The sequence below is a fragment of the Acanthopagrus latus genome, chromosome 3 (genome assembly GCF_904848185.1).
Source record: "Acanthopagrus latus isolate v.2019 chromosome 3, fAcaLat1.1, whole genome shotgun sequence".
NCBI classification, from domain to species: Eukaryota; Metazoa; Chordata; class Actinopteri; order Spariformes; family Sparidae; genus Acanthopagrus; species Acanthopagrus latus.
The window spans coordinates 21,145,950-21,161,986 of record NC_051041.1 but is presented as its reverse complement, the minus strand read 5'-3'; the positions used below and the strand labels follow the sequence as shown (position 1 = coordinate 21,161,986).

Below are 16,037 nucleotides of genomic sequence, written 5' to 3'. Positions count from 1 at the left end.
AAAAACGTCACTTAAATCTGTAACTCTAACTTCAACATGGTGAATTTCTGTTCTCTCAAATCACTTGTTAAATACCGGCACTAATCATAAGGCATAGATTGTTATTTGGGGGGCGAATCATCATTACCTCGAGCCTGAGGAAATGTATGTGTCATGCCCACCTTGCCTCCACATACAGGTATCACACACATGGCCTGGTGGAAGCGCATCAAAGCTTTGCCAAAAAAAGGCACATTGGGTATTTGAAAAAAAAAAAAAAGTATTTGCGTTTCTGTTGAAATCAGCAAAGGAGGTGGTCAGTAACACAAAGGCAGTTTGGAAGGGAAAACCCTGCATGCAGTGTGGCCCGAAGATATTCTGACTTTTACATTCCACTGTGAAAACCTCCTTCTCTAATTCCACCATCGAAGTGACACGTATTTTATTCAGCCTCGGCTTAGAGATATTGTGTATATGGATTAAGTAAATGGATTGTGTAGGGATTAAATATTATTAAATTGCATATTTGTGAGGATCTAAGTGGAAAAAAAAGGAAGAAGATTATTCCAGGGTTAAGATTTGGAAGTTCTCGTTTATTTAAATAAAAATAAAATATCAAGATAGGTAAAGATTATGACCTGTTATTAAAAATCATTGTTCAGACATTTTTGCACTATAATCGATCCAGTAATTTACATCTATGGCAATAACCACACCCAAACCAGAACTTCACCATCTCAGCTGAGTGGGCAGAGTGATGAAACATGGACAGACGCCCCCTCACCTTGGTGAGCAGATCGGTACCACAGCAGGACGGAGCCAAGTCCAAGGCACCCTGGGGAGGTGTGCGCCTGTGTTCATGTTTGGGCATGTTTGTGTGTATGTGCACTTAGCAGCAAGGCACACTGGCAGCCTGAAGCCCCCTATAGAGAAAGAAGGAGGAAGAAAGTGGAGGAGGGTGAGGGGCTGAAGGAGCACTGAAGAGAGAAGAGCAGGGGAGAGAGACGGATGATCCTGAAGCGATGATGAAGAGGGGATGAAAGCAGTGATGAAGCAGGGTCTGAGGTGGAAATGGGGATGGAGATGACAACAGAATTAAGGCAGGGGGTGAGGGAAAGAGAGAGAAACATGAAAGTAAGATGAAAGAGAAGCTGTGCTGTGGGGAAAAGGGAGTAAGAGAGATGGTGGGGGGGAGGGAGAGTGAGAGGGAGGTGTTATGGTGCGGATGGCTGGGCGAGGGGGGTTTAGTTAAAGGGAGGGCTGTGCAGAAGATGACTCCCCCTCGTCGGTGCTGCTGTCTGACTTAGAGCATCATCACTAAAAAGTCCTTCTTGAATTATGAACAGCAGCCAGACGCCCTCACTGCAGTCAGCATGCACACAGTCAGTGTTTCACCACCTTAGAGACAGTGTGAATCGTCAAAGATTTAAATTATAAGGCAGGATGGTGGCCTTTTTCAACAACAATATAGGCCTATAAGTTATTTTGTTTGAGCTATTTTTGCCTTTTAAATTGACTGTTTGCCCCAAATATAAATGCATATTTTACTTCTTAACTGCAGTGCAATTTATCTATCTAGATGGTTTTGGTGCGAGTTAGAGGAGTAACAATATCGGAAAATCTCTAAATTATCTGAAATATATTGTATATGTACGCTGTCAGGGAAATGTCAGCTTTTGTCTCTTTTTTTGTTGAAACAATACACGTGTAACACAAGTATAAGGAGGCGAAGAGAGAGTCTGTGTGACAGTAAGAAGAAGCAACCAGATGAATTAATGAACAAAAGACATAGGTGTAACATCTGCCATCAGTACAGTGTCAGAACCACTCGGACGCACGCACGCATCTTCTTCTTCTTCTTTTTTTGTTTTAAGGCATGTGGCAACAAGCCTTGAGGTGCACTCCCACCACCTGTTATGACAAAGCAAGAACGGAAATGATGTGTCAGTTTCTGTGGTGGACGAGATTCATGTTTACATTCTGCACGGTAACGAGACGCCTGCTGTCCAGTGAGAAGGTTCGCAGGTGTAGCAGAAAATAGTTCCAACAAGTCTTCACATGTCTTACACTTTATCTTGAGTCTGATCTTGAGCTGAGATGATGATTTCCAGAAAGAGACATTGCTGTTTAGTTTTTCTAACACATTTTTTGGCCATTTTAAGTTTCCGTTTACATTTTAGGGTATTTAATCCAGATTTTTTTTTTTTGTAGACATCCATTTAGCTTGTATCTAGAAATCTCAGCGACTCACACTAAAACAGTACAGTAGGATAAAATAGCACTCCAGGTAAGACGAAATTATGTATTTCTGACTGTGAGCTGTCTCTTTAGAGGTAAATGTCTACACATCCTCATCTGTGACCTAAAAAAAAAGCCACTGAGCGACAGTGACCTTATGTTGATATCACACACCCCTGTAGGTCCAGATAGCCTTTGTGGCCAAATGTCATTTCTCCTGCTCTGTGTGTGTGTTTTGTGCCGCTGCTCCGACCTTCTGTGCGTCTATGTGTGTTTTATCACCCACATGTCAGTGTTGATTCTTAGATGTAATATCACAGCCACATTAGCAGCCTGCTGCCTCCGCTCCACTCTGCGGCCACTGCCAAGACCTTTGTTTTTGATGTCTTTGCTGCCTTATAGCAATATGACGACACATACACTATATTACCAAAAGTATTCGCTCACCTGCCTTTACTCATTCTATGAACTGAAGTGCCATCCCATTCCTAACTCATAGAATTCAATATGATGTCGGTCCACCTTTTGCAGCTATTACAGCTTCAACTCTTCTGGGAAGACTGTCCACAAGGTTGAGGAGAGTGTTTATAGGAATTTTTGACCATTCTTCCAAAAGCGCATTGGTGAGGTCACACACTGATGTTGGTCGAGAAGGCCTGGCTCTCAGTCTCCGCTCTAATTCATCCCAAAGGTGTTCTATCGGGTTCAGGTCAGGACTCTGTGCAGGCCAGTCAAGTTCATCCACACCAGACTCTGTCATCCACGTCTTTATGGACCTTGCTTTGTGCACTGGTGCACAGTCATGTTGGAAGAGGAAGGGGCCCGCTCCAAACTGTTCCCACAAGGTTGGGAGCATGGAATTGTCCAAAATGTTTTGGTATCCTGAAGCATTCAATGTTCCTTTCACTGGAACTAAGGGGCCAAGCCCAGCTCCTGAAAAACAACCCCATACCATAATTCCTCCTCCACCAAATTTCACAGTTGGCACAATGCAATCTGAAATGTACCGTTCTCCTGGCAACCTCCAAACCCAGACTCGTCCATCAGATTGCCAGATGGAAAAGCGTGATTCATCACTCCAGAGAACGCGTCTCCACTGCTCTAGAGGCCAGTGACGGCGTGCTTTACACCATTGCATCCGACGCCTTGCATTGCACTTGGTGATGTGTGGCTTGGCTGCAGCTGCTCGGCCATGGAAACCCATTCCATGAAGCTCTCTGCGTACTGTACTTGGGCTAATCTGAAGGTCACATGAAGTTTGTAGCTCTCTAGCAATTGACTGTGCAGAAAGTCGGCGACCTCTTTGCACTATGCGCTTCAGCATCCGCTGACCCCTCTCCGTCACTTTACGTGGCCTACCACTTCGTGGCTGAGTTGCTGTTGTTCCCAAACGCTTCCATTTTGTTATAATAGAGCTGACAGTTGACTGTGGAATATTTAGGAGCGAGGAAATTTCACGACTGGATTTGTTGCACAAGTGGCATCCTATGACAGTTCCACGCTGGAATTCACTGAGCTCCTGAGAGCGGCCCATTCTTTCACAAATGTCTTGTTTCACAGTCTGCATGCCTGAGTGCTTGAATTTATACACCTGGGGCCAGGCCAAGTGATTAGAACACCTGATTCTGATCATTTGAATGGGTGAGCGAATACTTTTGGTAATATAGTGTATGTTGGCGCTGATGAGGCTAACGGGATGTTTGGTGGTGGTGGAACTGCGTCACATTTAAGCCAGTATGATGCTCTGAAACGCGTTAAAATCCAGCGTGAAGCGTTTCATTGAAATGTCATTCCAGACACAGATCTGATCCCCGCGCCTTGAGCACGGCATCTGTGATCTGCGATATTGTTCCTGAAGCCAACAGCCTCCCACCGCACTGGCAGAAATCCCTCCACTGTAGCTTGAAATGAGGAAGCATTACAGCAATTAAACACACACACACACACACACACACACACACACACACACACAATGCTTTGTGCAAACTTAGAGCAGCTTGGTTCATCCATGGCTCTATTCTGATCAATTATGGACAGTCTGAAAGGCTATTATTGCAACTTTGCAGCTGTAGAACCCCTCCCTCTGGTAGAAATGATCTGTTATTTATCATCATATCATAGCATTATGTTAATCTGTTTATCAAGGTTTAAAGGGAACCTCATTCAAATTACAAAAGAGGTTAAATTTGTGTGTTCATTGCTTTCCTTGAAAAATGCAGTGTGACAGAAAAATGATTCCAGGATGAGGTCCACTCACTCTAAATCTTCTGTGTGCAGATCGATAAAAATTCCATACACATGGTCATGTAACTACAGTTGAACCGTCTTTGCATTGAAAACATTTTTTGTCATAGAAAATAACTTTTTTTTTCACTGTCTCCACCTCGAGTCGTATCCAGTCATGCAGCCAGTTGTGATGTATTTCCTCCCGTTTGAGATATTCACCTCTGAGACTTCTGCCTCCATCTTAGCACAATGAGGAGGTGAGAGGGCTGTCAGTTCTGTTGTCAAAGCGATAAAAAAAATATTCCACAAAACAGTTTTTTTATCTGAGCTTTTTGTCAAATAAATCTTTACAAGTTGTATCACGGAAGCTTCCCTGTTATCTCAGCCAATACTGCCAGACGTTTTTTTTTTTTTCCTCGTAAAGTTGCTACTGGCTGCTTACAAAGCGGGGCGAAGTATTCAGGTCCTTTACTTTAGCGACAATACACACATGTAAAAATACTCTGTGACGCTGGAGCAGATATGGTGGACCCAGATGCAGGAGACTGGACTTTAATACAAACTAAACTTGCGAGGGGGTGAAGTGCAGGAGGGGTGAGGCAGAGAAACACAGGTGAGGGTAATGAGCGGAAAAACACTAAGAGCAGGGCTGGGCTGACGAAGGTGACGCAGTGCAGGTGTGGAGGGAAAGCAGACTGGGGAGGAGCACGAGGACGCTGAATGGAAACAGAGCAAAAAGCACCACAAAAACACAGAAAACACATGGAATGCATAAAATGAACATTCAGAGCTTTCAGATTTTCTAGGCAAGAAAATGAAATGGCCAAGTTAGCAATTGTTTTGTTTTGTCTATCATAATTTAAGCAATTAGGCAAAATAATATTTGGAAAGTCTAGAAGAGCTGCTCGATTCAATCATTTTATCTTTTTGGAGTTAGACGGCACTAAACCAGAAGTCAGCCAGTCGAAGTCTCTCGTGCACTCAGTCTATGGGCCCCACAAAGCGGAAGATCTGGTAATTGTCTTACCTGGGATGTCAAGCTTTTTTTGGCTTCATGCACCACTGAACACTTTTCATGTAAATTAATGAGGCTTCGCCTCCAACACTGTATCCAGGTTTTAACGACACATCTTTGCCCCAACCACCCGACTCTGACTTTTCTTGCTCTTTTTACTACTGCACTAAAGAGGTGATTTAAGAAGTGGCACAGGAGTGGTATGTACAGCTTCTGCTGCTGTGTTTGATGCGTTGGGAGTGTGTATCACAACAGGGTGTCAACATTTTTTCACCCCCTGCTGCAGGCTCATCCTGCATTTCAAAGCCCTTTACAAACAAAATTACAGGCTTTGCTGTTTACATTGGAGTCAAAACATAGTAATATTGTTCCCCACCATCCAATGTAAAGAAATGCTTCAAAACAGCGAAATGTCCATATATAACAGCGTCACAGTAAAATGCTTCTCTGCGGTGCCCTGACAAAAAAAAAACACTTTCAAGCTTTTCATTACAGCCGCGGACAATGAAATTGATTTTCTCCCCTACAGAACACACTCGAAGCAGACCGGGATGTAATCAAATGTTGAATTATAGACATCAGCCAGGTGTGGTTTCTTTTCAAGGCTGCACACGAACACCTGCATACGAATGACATGGGGGGATGTTGTTACACTGTACAGTACACGGAGAACCTTTTAAGTTTACATTTTCTTCCATTTCTTGGCTCAGTTAATGGTCTTATCTAACAGAAATCTGGACTGGGAGGAGGAGAGGCTATTCAAACCACTCTGTGTGTGTGTGTGTGTGTGTGTGTGTGTGTGTGTGTGTGTGTGTGTGTGTGTGTGTGTGTGTGTGTGTGTGTGTGTGTGTGTGCACGCACTACCGTCACGAGGTTGAGTCTGCTTAGATTGCTCTGATCAATAATGCAGTGAGAGAGGGAGAGAAAGAGAGCATCATCTCTGATTCAGATGACTCACAAGGATACGCTGGAACAAAAGAGAGGAGAGGATAAAGAGAACGAGGACAGGAACAGAGCAGCGATCAAAGGTGGGAAGATGAGCGCACAGGAAGCAGAGAAAGTAGTGTGACAAAGAATCACAGAGACACAAAGATGGTATCAACATAATTAGCATTCAATTAGTCCACGATAAGCTGAATATTAATGACTCTATTATCACTGTGTGAACTCTGGATCCGCAGGCCAACCCACATGCTGCACGATTTGAACTTTTTTTGGGGGGGGTTTGTGTTTCTGTGTAATGTTTTTATCTGGGTACACATTATCACACGTTAGACTATTTGATATTCCCACATAGGGACTCATATGGAACACAACCTTCAAGTGCTGCTGGAACATTACTTCTTTCATTTGGACATTTAATACTTTCCTCTGCTGTCGTCTAGTTAAAAGGCACAATGATCTGCACCCAGCATATAGCTCTGCTCCTTTCCCACGGCGGTACTGCATCTTCAGCCTGTCAGAGCACTTTGAATATCAGATTCGCAGTATGAACATGTTTTGCTATGGTGGGTGAGTGCTGCCGAGACAGGCCTGTCTACAAAGCGCTGGTGAAATTACTTGACTGTCTGAAATAGTAGTGATGTTACTTATAGGTTTCTGAGAAGCCAAAATGTGGCTGAAGATGTGTGTCCTGGCTGTTGCCATCTTAGCAGTACCAGCTGGTCAAAAATGGGCAAAGAGGTGTTTGGTGAGTGGAGCCAAAGTGCGAAAGGTTAGTTAAACAAGCCCAGCTGTCTGGAAGCTACCAGGCACCTGAGATTGATGGTTTGATTGGTTTATTCAAGTTACCAGTTTGAGTTTGACCACGGGTTTGTTCGTCCCCAAATCCCCAGAATACCTTTAATAAATATTAGCTGCAAGGTTTGCGCGTCTGTGTTTTTGTTCCGCTTTGTGTCTGACCAAAGTATCCCCCGCCAGATTTGTTAAACATTAAGCATTCTCCTCAACCATGGGTGTTTGTTCCTCCAGTTGCTCCGGGCTCTGCCCAGGGCTTCTGTCTCCAGAGGTCACTGGCTGCAGCAGCTGTCTGTCGATTAACGATAACAGGGTCGCTTGTAAATCCCCTTAACCGCACAGCAATATCTGCATTAATAAATATCCGAAAGGCACCAACATCAAAAACATGGCAGAGAGGTCGAGATCAGTGACTCACATTAGCTGAAATAAAAACTTGGCATTATGTGTACATTTAAGTCACTTAAAATAGTGGCTTGAATAAACACTCACCCCTGAACAGATGTCATAAGTGGGGAAATGAGCCATAGGGACCAAAACCATTGTTTGTACCAGGCTGTAAACATGCTCATTTCTGCTGTAAAGCTGGGCTTTTAACAACTGGTCTTATAGGGATTGCTTTGGGAGCCAAATCTCAAGAGGCCTTTCGAGGAAGGGCAGTATTGTGTACTTCCACGTCGGTTTTATTTTTTACAGCCCTGAAGATTGCCACTTTCACAATCCCTACATCCTGGTGGAGTTTTCTCTAAACCCACCACAATCATCTTGGACAGCACAAAAGGTTACTCTATAAAACAGTGTTGGGGGGGTGTTCCCTGGCATTACAATTAAAAGTCCCCACTCAAGTAAGGTTAAGAGCTTACTAGCTTACCTACGTTCGTTCTGGCAGTGATGAGATTAAGGTTAGAGCAACTTAACATTTTCAGTGTGTTGGTTGCTAGCTCCAAGCTTTTGGATATTTCCAGTAGATACAGGGATTTTATAAATCACTAACTAGCTGATAGTGGAAAGGAGGAGAGTGTTGCATGAAATAGGCATCAAATTGCAGGGTCATACCCACAGTCTACATCCGGTAAGTCACAGACCCCGTCTGTCAATTGTCTGCTGAGTAATACTCACCCTAAAGGTTTGACAGGAGGCTTTAAAGTGTTTTCTTGTTGACTGAAAACAGCAGCCGAGGGATTCATACATGACTACAACAGATTCAAGTGATGCCTATCTTTGTAGATGATCCGATGATGATGTCAAGACACAAGCAGGTGAACTGGCTTGAACACTCCCAGGTATGTCACTCAAACAGACCCGACACACCAAACATCACCTGAGAATGAAACTTTCGACTTTAGGCAGCTAGCCAAAGTGCGAAAACCTGGTTGCGTTCACAGGTCTGGGATGTTTTCTTTCAGCCAAAGGGTTTCTCAAATGTGATGTGAATCTATACACACACAAATCCACATGCACAGGATTCAGACACACGGTTTGCTGTCCGTTGGATTTTGGCTGACGTGCAACACATTCTGAGAAGACGGGGACTGTGAAAAAGCTCGTTTTTTACAAGAAGTGTGTCACAGAGGCAGTGAGCTCTGTCCAACATGCCAGGCCAGGAGCGGCCCATTACCATAGACACATACATACATACACACACACACAAGTGTTTAAACACCAAAAACACTCGTGAGTCACCCTGCTCTTTCTCTGTCTGTCTATCACACTGACCCAGATACAGTAGCTAAAGGAGTGAGAGGGGGTGGGGAAGCATGCATCCACAAGAAAAAGAACAGGAATCACTCTGGGTTGTGTACATAATCAGGATGTCTGAGTTTCATTTCATCACCAGCTGCATCAACACTTGTCCTCTTTTACCGAGGCCGCTTCCCTGTGGTGAATTTGTCACGCTGCAGAATGAGCGTATGTTTAAGTGTGTCACCTTTTTATACCAAACTGGCTTTGAAGTTCTAGTAATAAGACTGCTTGGAGCTTCTTTGCAGCAGGGGAACAAGCAGATTTGAGCGGTGGGGATTAAAACAAAGGAACGCTCAGATGTCTTTGCAAAACATGTGGTTGGCGAGCTGGGGACACGCTAGCACTACTCAGTCAAAAAGCTTCTCTTTTTCTTTTCTCTTTGTCTCCATGACATGGACTCCCCACTGGCATGTTGTTATCCCGTTTGTACATCACTTAATTTAATCCTGAGAAACTGAGGGGGGAAAAAACTGTCTGTTAGCAACCTTGCTAGCTTAGTTGCTAAGGTTTCAATGTCCACCAAACCTAGAATTCAAGAGGGGGTTATGTGGTTGCAACCCACTAGCGGTGTTGTTGAACATACCATCCAATTAGATTTACTGTTTGTGAACTGTACGCATTGTTATTGAGTTTTAATCTTGGTAGCATAACGTTAGCTTAGTCTGAGGGAACTAGTTCATTTCCCACTGACGAGGCAGTTAAAAGGTTTGTCCTGTTTGATGGAGCAGTAAACAGTCGTCCATTCATTCCTGATAACTGACACCTCGTCAGGCATTATTCTACATAAAGCATTAAAGAGTGAGCATTAGAGAGATCCAGCCATCATGCTAAGCTAGCTGACCAGCTGCTGGATGTAGCCTAATGTTAAACTTTCCATTGTGTAAGATTTTAGAGGACTTAGGAGGATCTATTGGCAGAAGGGTATATGATAATTATACGTATGTTTCATTAGTGTATAATCACCAGACACTAAGAATTGTTGTGTTCTTGATACATTAGAGTTAGCCTTTCTGCTCAACAGGGCCGCCATGTTTCTACAGTAGCCCAGAGTGGACAAACCAAACAACGTTGTTTTGGCAAGCACCGTTGGGGAGGGCGAGCGAGGTGTTGTTCAGTTGTTCACTTCACTGCTAGATGCCACTAAATTTGACATGAAAGTATTCTGTTTCCCAAAATATCAAACTTTTGCTGCAAGAACATATCTCCCTGTTGCTGCAGTTGTCAGCGCCGCAGACCCTGTGGAGAATCCATCACCTCAAACACGAACAGATACCAAAACACTGAGGTGAGTGGCAACCTTTTCCTCCCTAAATCTACTTCCTCTTCCTCTGTGTCTGGCCTGTCTTCCACCCTGCTGGCTCCTGTGTGTTCCCAAATACAGTTAGAGAGGTTTAAACAGCCAGGCGTGAGATTAGGTTCAGAGGGATGATTACTGCCAGCCCTTGTTTTCCTTCGTCCCCGTGTTCTCACTGGCCCCGGGGGTCAGGGGTCACCAGTAACCCGCAGTGGTATCGTGACACCTCATTACTCTTCCCCCCGCTGCCCGGTCACCACGTCGAGTTGTTATGGCAACGACAAGACAGAAAGCTTATCTTGATGCTGAGAAAATTGCACCTAAGCACCGAACCCCAGGGCGTAGCCTGAGCACATTTGCTTGTGTGTGTGTGTGTGTGTGTGTGTGTGTGTGTGTGTGTGTGTGTGTGTGTGTGTGTGTTTGTGTGGCATATGGTGTCCGCTGCATGGGGAGGTTGTGGGCAGAGATGAGAGGAGAGTTCCTCTCATGTTGTTTCATGTTCATACACCCCCACAATGATGGAGGTTTCCCAAATAATGAGGATGAGGCGGAGGGGCAGAGGGTAATGCCCAACCATCTAAAAAATGTATATTCATGGCTTAAATCCTGGCCAGAGGGAAAACAGATTTGGAAAGGTGAAAAGTAATTTCATCACAACCCATTTTCATGTTCACTGGTATCATACTGATGGATTCAGATGTTTTCAAAAAACAGACCAAAATCTACATTCGATTTAATTCCTGGAGGCTTTTTCCCCATCAGCAGTGCAGTAGGACATTATTTTTATCCAATGAAATAAAAACCCGTTATTAAATCAGATGGTTCTGTCATCAGCAATTGAGATGTGATAGACTTGTATTAATGAAACCAATTAAGGGCATCCACTAAGTCACTGACTGGAGGACTTTTGCACTCACACAAAAGGACAGATTAGAGCTAAGTTCAGAGTGGAACACAATACCAGTGAGTCTCCTAATTAGCTGTCAGCATGCTTCTTCCATAACCAGCTGGACTCCCCAATACATACTAATACTCCTCATACAAGGACTCAAGACGACCATACGCCCGCCATTGGAATGAATGAGTCAACATGGATTACTCAACCTGGCTCCACATCGCCACTCCCACACTGGGTTCAATGGCAGTGCTCAGCTGTGTTATGAAAGACAGACCTCGGGGAACTTTAATAACTAGTGACAGACCAAATTGCAACTCTCAAAGGTGAACCTGGTGTTACTGATCACATTCAGCATCTCCCCCCTTCTACTGCATTCAAGCCACAATGCCACTATTGCACAAATTATCTGTCCCCTCAAGTGGTAGCCGGTTTGTTGTAACGCTGGCTCTCTAATGCTAATGTTGCTAATGCTAACGTCACTAAATGTCACAATATGACCTTTAACTCCACGTCTAACCAACATGCATTATCAGGTGTGTTTAATAGCTCCACGTGTGGTCAGACATGCAGGCAGGTTGTAAACTAGACATTATTATGTTTTCCCAATTACAAGTTACAAATTGTAGTGTGTTTGGAAGTAAACCTGAAAGTGAGCTGAGTGTGCTGCACTTTAATGAATTAAGATACAAGTCCAGGTCGTCAGGTCATCATTGAATCAGGAAGTCGGTCTGTTAACTGGACTGATGTGTCCAACAGACAGTTTCAATGAGAAGTTCACAGTTCAAGTTAATTTTCTCTAACATGTTTGAAACCTGTGTGATCTGTGATCTCACCACTGGCCTCACTCGCACAGCTTAAATGATTATGTAAATAATCAATTATGCTTTCATTTCAGTTCTTTATCAAGCAGATCCATCACATCTGTGTCACGGTGAATGGTTGCATTATGTAAAGTGTGAGCTTTTATATTTATCCTTTGTTACATATGACAGTAACATGAATATGCTTTGTGTTTTGGGCAGGTGGTAGGACAGATGAAGCAGCATGGATGTGAATGTTACCTATATATTATATTATTTAGACACTTCTGACATGATTATTAGATGAATCAAGAAAACAATCAGAATATTTAGGTAAAATAATCAAATAATTTACAGATCAAGCATAACAGAACTAATCCACCAACAACAGAGTCTACCACTTGAAATATAGTTTGATCGCTTTCTCATAATGTGATGTAATCTCATTAGACGTCGCAGACTGAAGCCCATACGTCCTCGACCTCGACGCAACATTAACAACTGATGACTCTGACACTCCTTGTACATCAAATCCTTAAGTGGCTGGCACCGGACCATGTCCTCTCCCTTCAGTAGTGAGCAGTTGTGTGATTTAGAAACAGAAACACTTTAAGATGGTCGATCGCAGATAAAGTGAAGGCGAGCTCACAGGGTCAGACTTTTAATTTGGAGCTTTAATATGCTCCGTCTTTTATCTCTCTGTCTCGCTCCCTCTCTCGCCGCTTGACAGTCCTTTTATTGTGCAAACTGGTAAGTGATTGTTGGGGTAGACAGTTTAAGGAATCAATGTTCATTTACAAGTCAGTAAACACCCGTCACGCACATACACAAAGCACACACTCAGTCTGTCGTGGATCTAGATGCGAGTCAGACAAAATGGATATCTGTTCCTGTAAGGGCTATCGACTGCACTCTATTTCCCCGTTGTAGAGATAAGACCCGCCCACCCAGAATAGTTTGGCCTGTGGACAAAATCAGCTGATAGCACCAACGAGCTGTCCATCAAGCTGCAATGTACCAGTCAAGCCTCTATTGAATGAGCCAAATCAGTTAGACAGACTGAACCTCAGCTGGCATGATGAGAGTGACTGTGTCACTCTTTTTGCAATATCTTTCCATCTTCCAGCCCTCCCTCCTCCTCCTCCTCCTCCTCCTCCTCCTCCTCCGCCTCCTCATCCTAGTGTTTGCTTTCTTTCATTTTTCATTATTTCATCAGGTGCTTTCATTCAAATTGAGATTCTTGTCTCAGGAGGAACATGAGCACAAAAGAATCCATAAAAAAAACAGATAATCAAAGTAAACAAAACGAGGCAGCAATCAAACAGCCAGATTGGGATTCACTATACAAAAAACAAAGTCAGACCTCAAAGACAATCTGAGATGTGGGTTTATTTAAAATGGTTTTGCTCCATTTATAAGAAGCATAGCACTTTATATGTTGAGAATAAGCATGGCTAGACTCTCAGTGTGATCTGGCCCCATAAATAATGGATTTCAGAGAAACACAGTAGCTTGAAAAGTCGAGCCTGGTGGATACTTTGAATCTGATGCAATTCCTTTCCCCTGGGGAACATCAACTTTTTGATGTAAATTTCCATGGTTACCGTAAAATGTATTGCCTCTAATAAAAAACAAGGCACGGAAAATTCACCCAGAACCTTCAGACTCTAAGGCAACATGTTGATAGAAAATGTATCCGCAGTCATTGTCAGATGTGATGCTCTCTCTTTAAACAATAAGGGGCCAACAGTTTAGGGAAACTTGCTTCTTTGCCCAGAATTAGATGAGCAACTCTGTCTTAGCTTAGCATAAAGCCTGAACAGAAACAGAAACAGTCCAATACATTAAACCTTGCAAACGAAATGAGAGTTTGTAAAGTCCTTTACGCTACACAAACAATAAAACATATACATTCAGTTACGTAAATATATTGTACACATAGAAACGTAGTACATTTTTGTAAACCTTTTGTTTTCCTCTCCTCTGATCGCATCATTTAAAGAATGTTCCATCATTAACGTAAGGAGGGACCAAAGTTATTAGCAGGATTCACATTTTTAAATCTGTATAAAAACATTTACCCTTGAGGAAAGTATTAGGAGGCTCCCGGTCTTTACGCTAAACTAAGCTAAGCTAATCTAACCTACTGCTGGTACCATGTTTAGCCTACAAACACCTAGCCAACTCACTTGGGAGTGCATTGCTGCCTTCAAATGTGGTTTTATTTACCAAGTTCACCAGAGTCCATCTGAACCTGCCCGTCTGGTGGTTTTCACACCCTCGCAATGTGTTTGTGTCACGTTTTGCTTTTCATCTCAACCCTTTGTGATTGTACCACCTTTTTTTCCTGTACCCCATTTATTAATTGGTCCCTGCCTTTTCATCCTGTTTTTCTCTTACTCTTTCTCAGTCTATTCTGTCTCCCTGCATCAGTCCTTTGTTCCTTGTCTTCCTGCATGTGTTCCCAGGTTTTGTACTTTATTTAGTTTTTGTAATTTTTGGACTTCTGTCACTCTCAGATCTGCCTCTCGCTCTGCTTTTGCTGTCTTTTGTTGCCAGCTTTTTGTTGACTGCCTTTTGTATTTGCATTTTTGGATTTGGGATTTTCTGGTTGTTGGACATCTGCCTCATCATAATGCTCCCTTTTTGTGCTGTCACTGTCACCTGCCTGCCTCAGTGTGTCTTGTGTTTGGATCCTCCCTTCATGATATCTGTACAGATGCAGTTAGTTAATGGTTTCAGAAATATATTGTAAGTTAACTCTTGTTAGTAGTATAAAGGGAATATAGAGGGAAAATCTTTATATTCCCAATAGTCTCATCTTATTTTATGCCTTTGCCTTTCTTGCATTAAGTTCTTGCTAGCGTGCTAAATTGTTAGCCTCAGTAGCCCTTAGACACTGTTGCCTAGCAGCGGTTTTCTCGGGACTTAATCACTTGAACGGCAGGTGTACCATGTACACGACTTCCCGTGTCTCAACCACAAGCTCACGAGTTCCATTTGCAGGAGGCTTGTGTTCCCAGAATCCTGTGGGAGAGCACACACGTAGAACTGAGGAACATACCCTTTGTCACGTTCCCATCATGTGCCATATAAATCTGGGAATGGAAGAATGACTCCACTCATCTAACAGCCCAGAAACGTACCAGCTCCTCCTCTCTGACTAACAGTTTTTTTTAAGTAGACACAATTTTGTTGGTTCCTTCACCTCTGTTTGTTACCAAACCCTCCACACCTCATCCACCTCTCCACACAAATACTGTGTTTCCTCTTCACAGGGAAACTGAAGGTTAACATTTACATCGCTTATTCTTCGTCACTGCTGAATTAAATGCTCATTAGCTTCTCCTGAAGCAGACCAGTTGCCATGGAAGCCGGTGGAGAGAGGCGTACATACAGAGGCTACAGGTGAAACAAGCTGAGATGTAATTGCACCATGTTGCAGTGCAGCAGATACTTTGACATCATATTGTACAGCAGTCACGCTTTTACTGTAAGAAGAGCTTCATGTTGAATTTAAGTCATGACTAAAAGAGGTGATTTTTTTGGTTTGTTTTTTCGCTTTCAACCTCGAGGAGAGGTAGACGGAGTAGTCGGGCCTTGAGAGGAAAATAAATACTTTATCATCTCCACTCCTGTCATATTGTTTTGACTCAGCCAGAAAAACAAAACAGCTCCGCACCGGCATCCACAGCCGATGCACTTAACTGCTAAATCGAACATTTTCACTTTCATTCCGGATTTGCCAAATCACGACCAGCTTATCCCTGAGGTCATCGGGGATGTCAATAGCCCCAGAAGATACAAATCATTCATTAACCTTACATTTCATCGGAACCTCCAAGAATATTCAACACACACGCGCCGCTCCATTTGTCCTTTCAGCAGGAATGTGAAAATGGGAATGAATTATGTGCTTGAATGGGATCGTGCCGTTCTAGCTGCCATGGTGTTTGAGTGAGTCGAGGCAGCGCTACCACTCTGTTTAAAAGAAGCACAGCCTGTTCCATAAAACTTGGAGGCCTTTGGAGTGGGCAAGCACAGACAATGAATCGCTCTGTTTCAGTGAGTACAGCAAAGTGGGTGCATTGCATCTTTCTCCAGTGA

General features: G+C 43.3%; 1 long non-coding RNA gene across 1 annotated transcript; it reads right to left on the bottom strand.

Annotated features, from left to right (window-relative positions):
• Nucleotides 1–551: 551 nt before the first annotated feature.
• LOC119016909 lies at nucleotides 552–4,978 on the bottom strand. The gene is made up of 2 exons (XR_005074284.1): nucleotides 4,601–4,978; nucleotides 552–1,890 (listed from the first exon to the last, which is right to left on the bottom strand). It is a non-coding gene; the product is annotated as an uncharacterized LOC119016909 (long non-coding RNA).
• Nucleotides 4,979–16,037: the final 11,059 nt, after the last annotated feature.